The sequence below is a fragment of the Pterocles gutturalis genome, unplaced genomic scaffold, assembly GCF_000699245.1.
Source record: "Pterocles gutturalis isolate BGI_N339 unplaced genomic scaffold, ASM69924v1 scaffold25082, whole genome shotgun sequence".
In the NCBI taxonomy this organism is placed as follows: Eukaryota; Metazoa; Chordata; class Aves; order Pterocliformes; family Pteroclidae; genus Pterocles; species Pterocles gutturalis.
In genome coordinates, this window is record NW_010113567.1 from 941 (window position 1) to 15,367 (window position 14,427).

Below are 14,427 nucleotides of genomic sequence, written 5' to 3' on the forward strand. Positions count from 1 at the left end.
TCCCCCTAAGGGAAGATGGCTTTTCATTTCCCCAGATCGACTGGTTTCAGACAGGATTATTTATATTTGACATAACAGATCACTAAACTTGGAAGGTAGTGGGGGTGTGCTCGTACTCATTAAGGTAGACAGTTTTCTGACAGAATAAATTAAAGGTAAGAGAAGACTGCACTTTGAGGTTCAACAGATTGTCTTCTAGCCTAAAATGAGCACTGAAATCAGCATAAAACCTAGCTGGTAAAATCATGCGCTTCAGTCAGTCATGATGGATGGCTGTCACTTTAGGAAACCTGGGGGATATCTCAATGTTTAGAGTGCCAAAAGTGCTCCTGGGTGACCTCATTTGAGCAAAAGTACCCAGGATGATGAGTTTTTAGTCCTTGTATCTTGTCTTCATTGAGCAAGCATCTAAATTATAATGCTGTTAAGGGAAAATCATTTATGTAAATTGTGCATGAATCGAGCACCTGAACTATCCGCACACCTGTATTTAGGCTCTTGCCTCGGCGCGGTGGCATGTGAATAACAGAAGGTTGTTTGCAGCCTTTTATGGTTGGTTTTCATCTCGTCTGAAACAAGCAGGAAGATGCATTACGGCTGTCAGTTGGTGAAAAGAGATTTCAAATACCTTAAAGACCGTGCAGCTGTAATTAGAAGTGTAACCTCCTTCTTCTGCGTGTCAGGATTTCTGTGCAGAACGATGACAGGACCTCTTCGGGAATGGTGCTGGCGCTCAGTAGCTATAAAGAACAAAATCCCCCGCAAAGTGACTGCTGTTGATTTATCACCCCTCAGTACATTGGTTCTCACTTATGAAAGATGTGGGGATGTGGGGGGAAAGGAAGGAAACAGTGTTTGTTCCTTTGTGTTCTTGTCAGTGCACACAGATTACAAATGCAGGCAGATCTTAAATACCTGTGCCCACCTGCACACAGAAGAGTTGCAGAATGTTACCAGTGCCCTGGTTGCTGGCTGTGTCTCCACCGTGTTTCTCTCTGCTCTCCAGCAAAGCCTGGTTGATCACCCTAGCTGTCACATCTCCTCCTGAGCCTTTGCCATTGCAACTGCAGCAGTCCCCAAACCCTCATGTAGGTGACACGAGAGCCAAGCCTGAAGGTTTGGTCTCACGGGCTCTGCAGCCTAAGGAGAATGTGTTCAGAAGTGGCCGAGTGACAGAAGACCCGCTTGCTGTCAGTGGCATATGGACCCAAGTCTTTCTAAAGGTATTCCCATGCCTATAGCTGCAGAACACCTACAGCCAGACCTGAGCATCCCCTTTAGGCTCCTTTAGAAGTTTTGCTGGGGGCCAGAAGCTAAAGGTACTTAATGCCCTTGAGCATTTCTGTGCAGCCCAGAGAGCTCAGCTGCATCCTCGCAGGCTGGAGAAGCCTGTGCCACTGACCTTTGGACGCGTCAGGAGATGTCCTCGGTGCCCAGCACGTGAGTCAGTGAGGGGTTTGCAGCTGGGCAAGCTGTAAGGGGTTTATGTAACTTGGAGCTTTTTGTTTGGCTGTATCAGTGCTGGTGTAAGAAATGGGGATAACTTGGTACCTTTTCACTCATCGTCTTTCAGGTACCTGGCTGTTGTGTTGTCGTGGATATGGGTAAGGACACGGGCAGGGAAGAGGTGCTTGGTGCTGTCAGGGCTCCTGCACCACAGCTTGTGATGCAACTTCTTATAACACTGAAGAAGAGCATGGAAGGGAGGGAGGAGAGGTGGCAGGTGTTGGGGTTGAAGTTGCAACTCGTTCCCATTCTAATTTACACTTCTTCCCATGTCGTTGTCTGTGATCTCCTTCTCTCCTTGTGATCTAATTTATTACAGTAGGTAGGATTTGTTCACCCTTTGCCTGAGAAAAAAACCACATATCCTAGCACCACAGGTTGGCAAGGGCGTGATGAATATGTTGGGTGATAGACTCTGACCCTCTTCAGACTTTCCAGCTGCATTCAGATCACAGCTGAGGCTGACCCGGACCAGGCTGGGACCTCGGGAACCTGTGAGCTCTGCAATCCCTGCGAGAACACCCCAGGGCAGAGGTCAGCTGGAAAGGCTGGGGAACCAAATTGAATGTCATAATAAGATTTTGAAACATCCGTGGGCCCATTTCTTGGTGGAAAGCTTAATAACAGCCATGACCCACTAACAGCAGTTCTGGGCACCAAGGGAGGACCTGGCTCCCATGGGCTTGTTCAGCCTGGAGAAGAGAAGGCTCTGGGGAGACCTTAGAGCACCTTCCAGTGCTGAAAGGGGGCTACAGGAGAGATGGGGGGGGCTCTGGATCAGGGGGTGTAGCAATAGGATGAGGGGTAATGGTTTTAAGCTGAAGGAGGGGAGATTTAGATGAGATGTGAGGAAGAAATGTTTCCCTGTGCGGGGGGTGAGGCAGTGGCCCAGGTTGCCCAGAGAAGCTGTGGATGCCCCATCCCTGGAGGGGTTCAAGGCCAGGCTGGATGAGGCTTTGGGCAACCTGGGCTATTGGGAGGTGTCCCTGCCCATGGCAGGGGGTGGAACTAGATGATCTCTAAGGTCCCTTCCAACCCAAACCGTTCCATGTTTCCATGATCTTCCCCAAGTTTGCCTGGCCACAAGGGCAGCTCAGCCCCTCTTCCCTGCCTCCAGTGCTTCTTTCCCCATCTCTTACCTCCACCTGCAGTGACACACCACCCACCATGGCAGTTTGTGAGCTTGCCAAGCTTTGCTTGACAGCAACGCTAGTTTTCTCCGCAGCTGGAAAGCCCATGCTGCCTGTACCTGCCCGTGGGCTGCAGGGAGGGAGCAGCTCCTGAGCTGGAGGTGCACGCAGCTCTGCCGCCCTGGGAAACAGCTCTCTGTTCTACAGCTTTTATCAAAGAGATGGAAACTTGTCACATTCTCTGTGCGACAATATCTGACATTATCCAAGCAATTTGCCCTTGGTGTGTTTCCAGAAATAGTTAGGCCTACAGTAGACACGGGTGACATCTGGATGCATTACTGTTGAGTTCAGAAACATTCAGTAAACAAGACAGGAGCTATTGTTTAAAGGTTATTTCAAAAGACTCCTAGCGAGCTATCTGGCCGTGCGATGGGGAAAGCCTTAATGGCACTGTGATAATTGCCTTTTTCTAAAGGACATTTCAGAGGAAAGTTACCAGAAACTCAAAAGCAAGTCTCAGCCCATCCTCATCTGGTCAGGGACCTGATCCAGCCTGCAAACGTGAGTTTTTCTTTTCACTACAGTGCTGGTGGGATCCAGCCCAGGAAAAGTGCATCTGGCTGCGGGGAGAGCAGGGAGGGGATGGAGGGGGGACCACCAGCAGTTCAAAATTAAAAATAAGGCTCAGATCAGCATAATAGGGCAGCAGGGTTCACATCAGCAGGGAAAGGGAGAGAAAGCGTCCTCCCTGAGGCTCTGCAAAGAAAATAAATGCCATTAGCAGTGGGTAAAGCAACCGCCCCTGAGCACCTGAGAGGAGGGTGGGAGGCTCTGCGGGGGGCTGCAGGGACTGCCAGCGCTTGGAGGGCTTGTTGAGGCCACTGCAGGAGACACTCTGCAGCCCACGTCTTTATTCATCATGTCCCCGTTCGGTGAATAGCCTCCCTTTAAAAAAAAAATTAAAAAGAAAGGAAAAGAACGGTGAGTAAATTTTTGGCAGAAGCAAAGTGCCAGCCATCATCCCTCTCCCTCGCCTGGGCGACAAGGATGCTGCTCGCATGTGGCGGAGGGGAAGGGTTGGGGCTTTGCTGTCACCCCCACCAGCCTTGCATCTGCGTGCTCTCCTGCCAGCAGTCACTCCTGGCTCCTTACCTTGGCCCCAGGGCAAACAGAATTAATTCTCACTGTTAATTTCATGCCCCTCAGAGAGCCGTGATGGGGAGGAAATCGTGTCGTGGTCTCCCACATCTTTGTTTTGCCGCTGATTTTCTGGGAGAGGGAGGTGGAGGGGAGCGAGCTGGAGGGGTGCCCATGGAGCCCTGGAGCCCACCGGAGCCCTCTGCCCACAGTGGGACCATTGCGTCCCAGGCATTGGATCCAGCCCTCCTCTGCCTCATCTGGTGCTGTGTCGGTGCTGCAGAGGAGCCCTGGCAGCAGAGCAGAGACTGCTCAGAGCTGTTCTGAGCTGTTCAGAGCCGTTCAGAGCCCACACAGCCCAGCCTGCCACTCCTGCTCTGCCTTCTCCCTCCTGTTATCTGCTGGTGCTCCTGCGGGTCAGGCTCTGCTCCTGCTCCACAGCCTTGTCCTCTGCCTCCTTCCTTTCCAAGATACTAATTACAGAAAACTTAGGTGGTGGGATGTTTTGTTTGTTGTTGTTTTTTTTTTTTTTTTTTAAATTGCCACTAAACTCCAGCTTAGGCTCTTCCAAGGCTGCACTAGTTGGCTGCTCTTGGGCAGGGGGTGAAGGAGATGATCTCACTCGGTGGGGGACGAAGCCCTCCACGCTGCCAGCTTTAGGCATGGCTTTGAGGCCACGCTATGGCTTTTCTCGAGGTACAGGCTCATCACAGGGTCTGAGCTGTGGAAGCTCATAAGCTCATTATATCGGAGGAATTGCGGGCGGTGGGCATGCCACGCAGCTGGGATTGCCTTCCTTTCTGCTGGAGGGGAAACGGGGAGGAAAAGTCCATTCTGGTTTCATCTTCTTCCTGGGCAGAGTGGTCTCTTGTTCCTCAGCTGCGTGAAAATGGAGGCTGGACCATCATGGACAGAAGTGGCATCTTGTAGCTCTGCCTGTTCCGCTCCTACCCCCGGATCTGGCATCGGTCAGAGCCAGGTTGTGTCTTTGCTCTCTGGGAGTTTCCGACTCTCTGAGGTTAAAGGGGAACATGCAGCAGCATTAATGAAAGGACAGCGGCTGCCTGGGGGAAGATAAATACCCAGATTGCTGAGTGAAGTGGCTGCTTTGAAACCCTCTGGGGACTGCCACAGCCTTGTGACAGATTCAGAAGTCATCGTCTCCCCCCGACCTCTCCCCAGCTCAGGTCACTTCAGCTGAAGTGGATCAAAACATCTTGAGATTCAGAGACTCGTAAACCGGCACCGATCACAGCAGAGAGGTGTCTTGGGCTTTGTTGAAGGACGATGCACGGGCTCCAGCGAAGCAGGTGTTTGCTGGGATGATGCAGGAGTGTGCCTGGTGACAGGGACTTCACGGGCAAGTGCCAGCCGGGTCCCCAAAGTGGCTGCGTTACAGCGTGCGAAAAGCAGCTCTGCTAAAGCCTCTGCTTACAGGCACCGTTTCCTGTGAGAAAAAAAACTTACCTACAAATAGCTTTGCTCCGTTTTATTCCCAGTAGTCCACCTTCGCTCGTCTAGGTTGTTTGATTTTTTCCCTAGGAAATAATACAGTGTTTTCTGAGGTGACTGGCAGGGACAGTGCAGTCCCAGTACATTGCTCCTGCTCTGAAGCCCATGTTTCCTTCCCCATTTAAGCAGAGGATGCTGCTTGGGCTTTGCCCTGTGGTTTGCATCTGGATCGTTTTACGACCTGTTGTTGGTCTTCTTGCCCGAACTTTGGCAAGCCATTAACCCTCTCCTCTATTACAGCTCCTGCGGTGCAGGCAGGCTCTCCCTGACCATTGCCCCTGCAGCAGTGATGCTCCTTCTTCCTCCTGGTTTCCCACCCTCACATCCGCAGCACAATACCATGCACATTGCCACTCTTTTGTTAACACAATATACATCACTTACATAGCAAGACATGATGCCTTTTCTGGCAATCTACACTAAACTCCCTCCTGGGGAGAAAATATAGTATTGAGGCTGCCAGAGGCTAAATTTTGAGCAAGTGCTGCGGTGCCCCAGCTGCAGGAGGGTGACCTTGCTGCTGGGGATTGCTCCCCGTCTCCTCTGCAAGCCCCTGCAAGCAGGGATTTACAGGGATGCAATTTCTAAGGCTCTCGTGTGGAAGGAAAAGGAGGTGTCTTGGTTTGATTGGTGTCGCCTGCTGGGTAGCTCAGCCCTGGGAAGATTAGTGGTGGGATCTGGGGAAAAATAGCCGTGCTGGGAGAGTGGGAGTGGAGTGGGGAGGGGATGGATAATAAGTGTTGATGTGGGTTTGCTGTTAAGCGAATTTTGTGGTTTTATTGTTATATTACACAAAGGAGGGGCTGGGGTAAGAATTCTACTTACGTCTCTCCTGTGGGTTTCCTTTGTGACTCCTTTCCTTGTGCAAACAGGCAAGAAGCCGCCTGGTTTGGCTGCTGCCCGTGGCTGCAGCTCTGCTCTGGCAGAGAGTGGGGCCACCCCCACTTTCCCACCCGAATGCATGAAAGGTGTTCTTCCAACCCCTCCAGGTGACCCCTCCGACCCAAAGCCGTTTTCTTATCAGCTGTGCTGGAGCAGAAGGCATACCCTGGAGATGGGCAGCTCTGTGCTGCAGCTCTGGGTGCCTGCACTGCTGCACTTGCTCCTTCCAGCTCTCAGGGCATCCGGCACGTTGGGGACACGAAGCTCCTGTGCCTCATTCCGGGCTGGAGGTCCCTGCCATGCAGGGTGTCACAGATTTCACCCCAGGGCTGCTGTGGCTCCGCAGCTCCTTCAGCCCGGGTCCGTGCCCGCGGGTATCCCCTCTGGGCAGCGCTGGATGTGACATCCCGTGGGCAGGCACATCCCCCTGAGATAAAGATGAGCATAATACGGATGCAATTAATATTAGACAGTTCCAGCTGGCTTTTTTTTTTCTGATTTGCAACAGTTTAGCGTTACTGCCTTCTCAAGAGTTATTCCTGATTCTCATGGTAGCTCGTGGGAGCAGATTCAGCCCACAGAAAGTGGGGTTTTCTTGGTTGCACGTATTTTCCCTTGTGTTTCTGGCATCACATCTTTGTTTGTTTTTGTTGTATTTTTACCTAAAAAACCCAATAGGTTATAGAAAACACAAGACTGTGATACCGGTTTTTAAAAACCAAGCACTGATCTTACTTGCTTTCTGGATACCTTTGTAAATATGATGTTATATTGTTGAATTAGGATTGGCAGACAAAGGATTGGTCTTTAAAATCCTGTCTGACTCGATGGGTAGTAAATACGAAGCAGGAATATTGCTGGGCTATGGCAGTGCTGTTGACTGCAGAGGATTAGAGTTGCCCAGCCTCAGAAATGCGTAACGCTGGCATACACTGCTGTAGCCAGGGCTTGGGTTTTGCTCAAAAAGAGAAGATTCCCAAAAATGCATACAGATGGGAACGGAATGAAAAGAACAAGTGCTTTGTTTGATATGAGTGCTAACATCGCCACATCACCTGAATGTCACAGCCTTGTGCAATGTCATGGTACCCCAATGAAACCAAGCAGAACTGAAGCATCCTGTGATCAGAGCAGAAATTCCTGGGCTCCCACAGGCTCCCCAGTCTCTCTGCTGTCGAGCCCAGGAGCAGCAGCAGCCAGGTTCAGGGTGTTTTATGAAACAGGGCCGTGGCTTGAATGGATGTATCCCCAATTCCCAAGGAGACCCCTGGTCTGTTTAACCTTGCGAGTGGCATCCCCTGCGGGCAGAGCTCCATCGCGAGTCGGGCGCTGGCCTTTCGATGGGCTCTGGGCTGCTCACCAGGCACAGGGCAGGGAAGATGCTCACGTTTGCAGGTCTCTGAGCTTTGTAAGACTTACCAGTTAAGCAGGTTTTGGTATGGTTTACCATCGAGGTTGGCTGTTAATGAAGTTCTCGTCATGGTACTACGGCATCAGGGTGATGGCCAGGGATGCTCAGAAAACCAGCATAGGTTCCGTGAAAGGTTTTGCTGCTTTGGTTGTGGGTTCCCAGTTCAGCACAACGGCAGGGTTAGCTCTGGGGTGGAAAGTGTTCCTAATGGTGTGACACACCCGCTGCCCAGTGAGTTCCAGTGAGTGCGGTCAGGCAAAGGGAGCTCACCAGGCAGGTGAAGTTCAGCTGGGATTCCAGGGTGTGAATCTCCTCCTGCTTTCCAGGGTGGATGGAGGCATTTCTGCATGCATATCCCTTGGGATTAGGTGATCCAACCCCCCAGGGCTGTGGGAAGCACATCGCATCCCACCACAAGCATCGCGGCTGGTGGTACCCCAGCCCGTCCACCCTTCAGCATGGCCAAGGGAGCGCTTGGATGCTCAGGGGTGATCCAGAGTGCTGGTCTGAGCCTTGGAGGTCAAAGAGAAGACACTTGGCATTTTCTGGTCCTTTGGGGTGCCGCAAGTCAGGCATCACTTAAGCAAGGAAGGGAGAAACTGCATCCTGCTCGGGAAGATGCTGACACTGATGTACTGCAGACCGGAGGAGCTGGGGAGGGCAGAGCCTGATGTGTGCAGGCATCAAACACCAGCAGAACTGGTGGGACCGCCCTGCCTCAGTTTCCCGTGCTGTTCAGTGCCGGCGGTAGCATTGCTTTGGCTCCTGGGGATGGCAAGAAAATGGGAGAGCGAGTGTGGGGGGAGCACACACCACCGCGTCGCTCTCGAGGGCCTCTCAGCATCAAGGAGTCATTTCAAAGGCACGGGTTGCGCCGTCCTAATGCTGACGCTAGACAAAAAGATCCATCACATGTGTTTTGATTTCTGAAAGATGCTGTCCCTGGGAACAGTCGATATTTCAAACATTTGATCCCAGCAGCTCTGTTAAGCCCACGCGGTTTTGAGTAGAGCAATTTGTGTGAAGGTTTTTCTCTGTTTCTTTATTCACCTAATGACGGTTTGCAGCTGAGCTGTATGAATTACTTTATCTTTTTCTGCGGTTTTGCTTATGATTTTGTTGTTGTGGGGTTTATTTTTCCTCTGAGATAAATCTTTCCCTCTCTCATCTCCCAGGAAAAACTGTAACAGAATTAAGGTGAGGATAAAAAGGAAAATTTACTGGAACCAGTTCAGTGTAAGCTGCCAAAAATCTGAAAATTACCCTCCCAGACGGGTCTGTATTAATTCCCCTGATGCAGCACTGATAAATCCTTATTAAAAAGGATAACATAAGGAGATTTTACTGCCTGTAGGAAAGCTCCTGGTCACAAGCAACGAGGAAGCCTATCCCCTTCTTGTTCATGATCAGAGCAGTTTGCAAATGTGCCTGTCCTTCCCCACGAGCTGCAGCGGTGACACCAGCCCGAAGGGTGTGGCGTTACGTTGGACAAGGCGCGGATCCGAAGCCCCACGTCCCCAGGTCCTGCATTGGCAGCAGCCCCAAATCTCTGCAGATGCACCGCGTGCCTCAGCTCCCCATCGCTCAGGAGGTCCAGCCCGGGGAGCACCACGCAGACAGTGATGTACACGAAGCAGTTTCTAATCTGTGATCACATCAAGCAGTGTGAAGGTGCACAGCACACTCGCTATGCTGACAACAGCGGGGCTGGGAGGGCTCCTGCCCTCCCCACCTGCAAATGCAGCTCGTGCTGGGTACAAGCCATGGGTCAGGCAGGGCAGGGAGCACAGTGCGAGTGGCAGCCTCACATGCCAGTCCTTCACATTTGTGCGTTATTTCCAAAATCACTGAGCTCTCGCTCCTTTCACTTCTTTATTCATGGGCTGGATTGGGAAAAACACTCCGCTTGCTTCTCGTTACATGGGTTGAACCTGAGCCTTTGCCAGAGCAATGTAAAGCTGTAGCTATGGAAACTCCCTACCCTTTTCTGGGATTTTCTTTTTTTTTTTTGAAGGCAGCATCATATATCTCTTTGGGGATCCCGGGTTGTTCAGGCAGGTCTGGGGGCTCTTCCCTGGGAGATTCCCGGTGGTCCCAGTCCCAGCTGGTGTCACGGGTTGCACAGAGAGCCAGAGCCCAGGGCAGCTCAGGAAATGGTGTGTGACACCGGGATGCCAAAGGGACAGTGTGGGGCTGCTGGAGGTGTCACCGGCCATCAGCCACCCACTCACAGCTGCAGGGGGCAAGGACACAGGGGTGCTGGTCCCCCTCCTGCCTGTCACTGCAGCTGGGTGGTCCCTGGAGCTCTCTGATTTCTGCATTAAATGAACACAAGGAAATGATGTTCCCCACTGCCTCCACCCCAGCCCATTTGGATCCCTGAATCCTCAGCAAATGAGAGCAAGTTGTGCAGCTCAGAAAGATTTTAATCTGACGATGATCTTCCAGTCCCACGGAGCTGTCTTCATACCTCTTGGAAATGCAAAGCTGGTGGATCTACTGCTTACTGGAAACACACACTGTATGTGTCCGTCCTTCCCCAGCCCCTGATCGATCGATGGCTCATCCGCATCGCTGGATCAATGGCTCATCTGCATGGGCCACGGGGTCAGGTGTGGGGACTCATCCTTCCCAACTGCCCGCGTAAGGGGTGGAAGGAGAGCGGAGCTGGCCCCAGTTTGCTGCTTACCCAGTGCCTGGCCTGGGGGAAGCCACCTTAGTCTGGCAGTGGGCTGATATTTGATAGATTTCAAGCAAGATTTCAAAGCAGAGCCTTAACCAGCCCAGGGCTCAGTTTGCCTGTCTGTAAAATGGGTGTAGGCATAGAGATGCTTTCCCTCTCTGGCATGGTACTGCTTCATTTGCCAGAGCCAGCGAGGAGCAGGGGCTGGAGGCCCTGGGCTCAACCAGGGTTTTAGCTCAGATTTTGCACAGAGGCTGAGTGTGCAGCACCGTCACGGTGCTGCCCAGTGGTCTTGGGGGCTTTGTGGCTGCCTATGGCAAAAGCTAAAAGGTGCAGACACGAACTCTGAAGCATGCAGTGTTTCTAATCGCACAGGGCTGAATCCCAGCAGGGCTGGCTCAGTCCATCACCCCCAGGCCAGTTGCTCCAGTGCCTTCCCATAAGAATGAGGCTTGGTGCGGCCACATGGCCAGGGCCGACAATCCCTGGGGCTCAAGCAGCCACTGCTGGGGAGCCACCGTGGGAACTGCTGCTCCTGGTGCTTTTCATGGCCATCAGAGGGTACCGAGACCTTGTTGTCCCTCTGCTTGGTGTCCCTGGCCCCCAAGAGCTTTGTCCCCAGTACTGTTGGGAATGGAGGTGCTGGACCCATCCCAGCCACGATGATGGTGATGGAGATGGAGCGACACCTGCTTGGTGAACCGGGCAGGAAAAAGTACTGATCAGAAATAAGATTTATTGTTAGCTCTCGGTAAGCTAACCCAAGCTTTTCAGGTTGGCCAGGGGACATTTCCAGCCTGAAAAATTGCCCTGCTAGGAGAAGTCCCTGGGGTGAGCAGGTGAGTGCTCCCCCCCTCTGCCTTATTCCCCACTCAGGAGTGATTGCAGCAGTTTATCTCAAGCTGCTAATGCCTAAACCTGCTCTCTCTGATGCTGATGTCTCAGGCTGACTAAACCATAATTCAAGAGACGATTAAATGATGCAGGAAGGAAAGACAGTCTGTCTTTCTTTCTTTTTTTTGAAGGAATTTAGGCTGCTTATGTGTGTTTGGGATTATGGCTTGCTTTCCAGCTGATGTATGGAAATAATTCCTGGTACTTAAGCAGAGTGTGATTGTCTGGGCAGTGAAAGGTGGGACTGGGGAGGGTAAAACCCTCTGGTGTGGTTTGACAGCTCTCAAATCCTGACAGAGACCAGCTGGCCACAGGCCCCTACTGTGGCAGCTCAGTGAGTGCAGGGTGGGACCCGGAGGCAAGTCCACCATGCTTGTACCTTCTCCTTCCTTGGGCCTGGCTTTTGGGTTAAACGTCTCCTGGACTGATGCCAGCGTAGGGCTGGTGTGCAGGGATGTACTGCTGGGCAGCGCCTAGTTGCTGGCATCCCAATCGATGCTGATAGCGTCCCGATCAATACTGATAGCATCCCTATTGATGTTGATAGCATCCCTATCAATACAGATAGCATCCTGATCAATGCTTTTTAGGATGTGGCTGTACAGTTTTACAGAGGGTCAGAAGGGCAGAGCAGGGTGAATATACCCCACTTTATTCCAGGTGATGCTGAAGCATCTGCAGACACATTCCCTAGTCCTTTGGGACGGAGATAGCAGCACCTTGGGGATGGCCCCAGGGGCACTGGAAGGGGACGTTCCCAAGGGCAGCACACACTGTCCAGGTGATTCAGCGTTTTCCCCTGTCCTTCCCCAGCGACACCACTGCACTCCGTTTAGCATTTGCAGTCATTTAAATTCATGCCTGGAGTTGTGCTTAGTAAGCCTCAATGCTGCTTTGATGAGCTGTGCAAATATTATTTTTCATTAGGCGTGATTTGGTTGTATTAAATGACATTATTGCCTCATTATTGCCGAGCACATATTCCCTCTCGCGCGCTGCTGGGCCGGGCATCCCCGAGATCGATGCACTTTGAAGACAGCCTGCTTAAGTGTGCTGAAAAATTCAGACAGCTCGCTAAGTGCCCGTCTCTGTTTTAAAACTGTGACTGGTAACTGGTGGAAGGGGAGCCCTAATTGTCCCATCAACTTTTTCTTTTAAGGTTCAGGCAAACCCCAAATCTGGAGTGGCTGCAGCCTGGGCCCCCTTTGCTGGGGTTTGGAGCTGAGGAGCTGCTCTCCTGCAGCACAGCCTGGCTGCTCCAGCTGTGCCACAGCTGCCAGGGACACCTGCAGGGATGTGAATACGGGGTGTCCTCAGCATGTGGAAAAAACTTATACAACTTATCAGAAAAGCAGTGGCTTTTCTAGGAGTTTTTGGGCTGCCCTGCGATATTTAACAAAAGACTTTGGATTAGGAAATTCCGTTTTTTAATTATATATAATATCGTTGTTATGTGTTGTTATATTGGATGATAATAAGAGCAGACAGAAGGAGGAGGTCGCTGTGATCATCCCTGTTCCCCATCTCAGCCCCCTCATCAGCACTGCTCGGGGAGTGTGGGGGGAATATTTCTGGCTGTAAGGGGCTGAGCTGAGAGGGGGCACAGAGGAGAGGAACAGTCCCCAGCCCCTCCAGTCCCCTGGAGGAGTTTATTGTGGGTTATGATGGATGCCAATACGGGGGATACATCCCTGTATGGGCTCGATGCTCATCGTGCATTAGCCTGATGTCCCTCCAGGCTGAACTCCCTCTAAAACCAGCACGAGAGAGCACCAAGCGCCTGTGGGGTGGACAGGGCTTTCTCACACCCCAGCTCTCATCACCTTTCCATGGCCATGGTGTTGTCCTTCTGTCCCCAGCTGTCCCCAGGTGCCCCTGGTCCCCAGCACCGCCTGCCCCGAGCTCTGGTCCCAGCCCTGCCCAAGCCATGCAGCACAGGAGCCGGAGGTGCCGGGATCCAGTTCTGCAGAGCTCAGCACTACTCCAGCAGTGTCCTGTCTGCTGAATTATTTATCAGGCACTGGGTATGGATTGCCTCTGGAATGTGTTGGTTCTGGTCTGGATGTCAGTGGGAGCTGAAGTCTCGGGGTCTGTCCCTGCGGGCAGGAGGGCTGGGGGTGTGTTGGGGAGGGGGGACACTTCCAGGGGTCACTGCAGGCTTGGCTGTGGGTTACCTCTGTAAGGGTGTTGGTGACCGCTGTAATGGGCTTCAAACCAGGCGACGGCTCTCAGGCCACCAGAAAGGGCCGTGCAGTTTCAGGGGGGTGAGAAATGTTTTCTCCCCGTTCTGTGTTGTCATTTAAAAGCCCATGGCAGTGTTACAGTCTGTGAGTGCTGGCCCAGAGCTGGCTGCATCTCCCAGGCGGTGGAGCCCTCTCCGATGTGCCATGGGCTCAATTCCAATATCCTTCTTACTCCAGGGACTATCAATAGTGGTTCAAACCCCCATTTTCAGGGTAGAGAAAGCACATCCCAAGCATAGGAGCTGCTCTGCAAAGGGCCGGCATCTGAGCAGAGATGGGGGCAAGCAGGGTCCCAATGGGTGTGGGTGGGAGGAGGGGGCTGCTGGGATTTCTGAGCCGTTGCCAGCACCCAGGAGGACCTGTCTGCTGTGGATCAGCCTGGGAAATTGTGAGTAGCATTCTCCAAACAGGGGACAGCAGGGAGTTAAGTCCCCTCTGCTCATAAAATGTTCAAAAGAAACTTGGAGAGTGGGGTGCCTGGGGATACGGAGGGGTCCCCCATGGGAAGCTCTTGTGCTGAGATGGGGAAGCGTTGATTGATGAGACATATCTCATCTTGTCCTCGTCCTTGTGCTGAGGAGTGCTCAGAGGGTCTTGTCAAAGTGACGGGTCCGCAGGCACAGAGCCCCCACGCTCCCCTTCCCCAGCCCCCCCAAGCTTGGCTGTGCCAATCCCCGCTGTGAACGCAGAGCATCCAGCCCCCAGGCCAGGAGTGCTGCTGTCAGGAGGGAGAGAGAGAAAGCAAACAAAAAAGTGATGCAGGCCTTCTGCTTGAAGTGTTTTTCATATGGAAAGCCACGTTCTCCGCCTGTGTTTCTGGCAGCTGCCCTGTCCGCTGGCTCCGTCAACGCAAAGTCTTCTGCTGGCGCGCCGCCCGGCCGTTCCTAGCAGCCCGGCTCTTATTCATTGACTGGGTAGGATTACAGGAACTGGGGGAAATGCAGAAATAAGGCTGTATTTGCCACCAAACTGTTTTTTTGGCTTCTAACTTATTTGCTGGTTCCCCACCTCCCCGGCGGGTGGCTG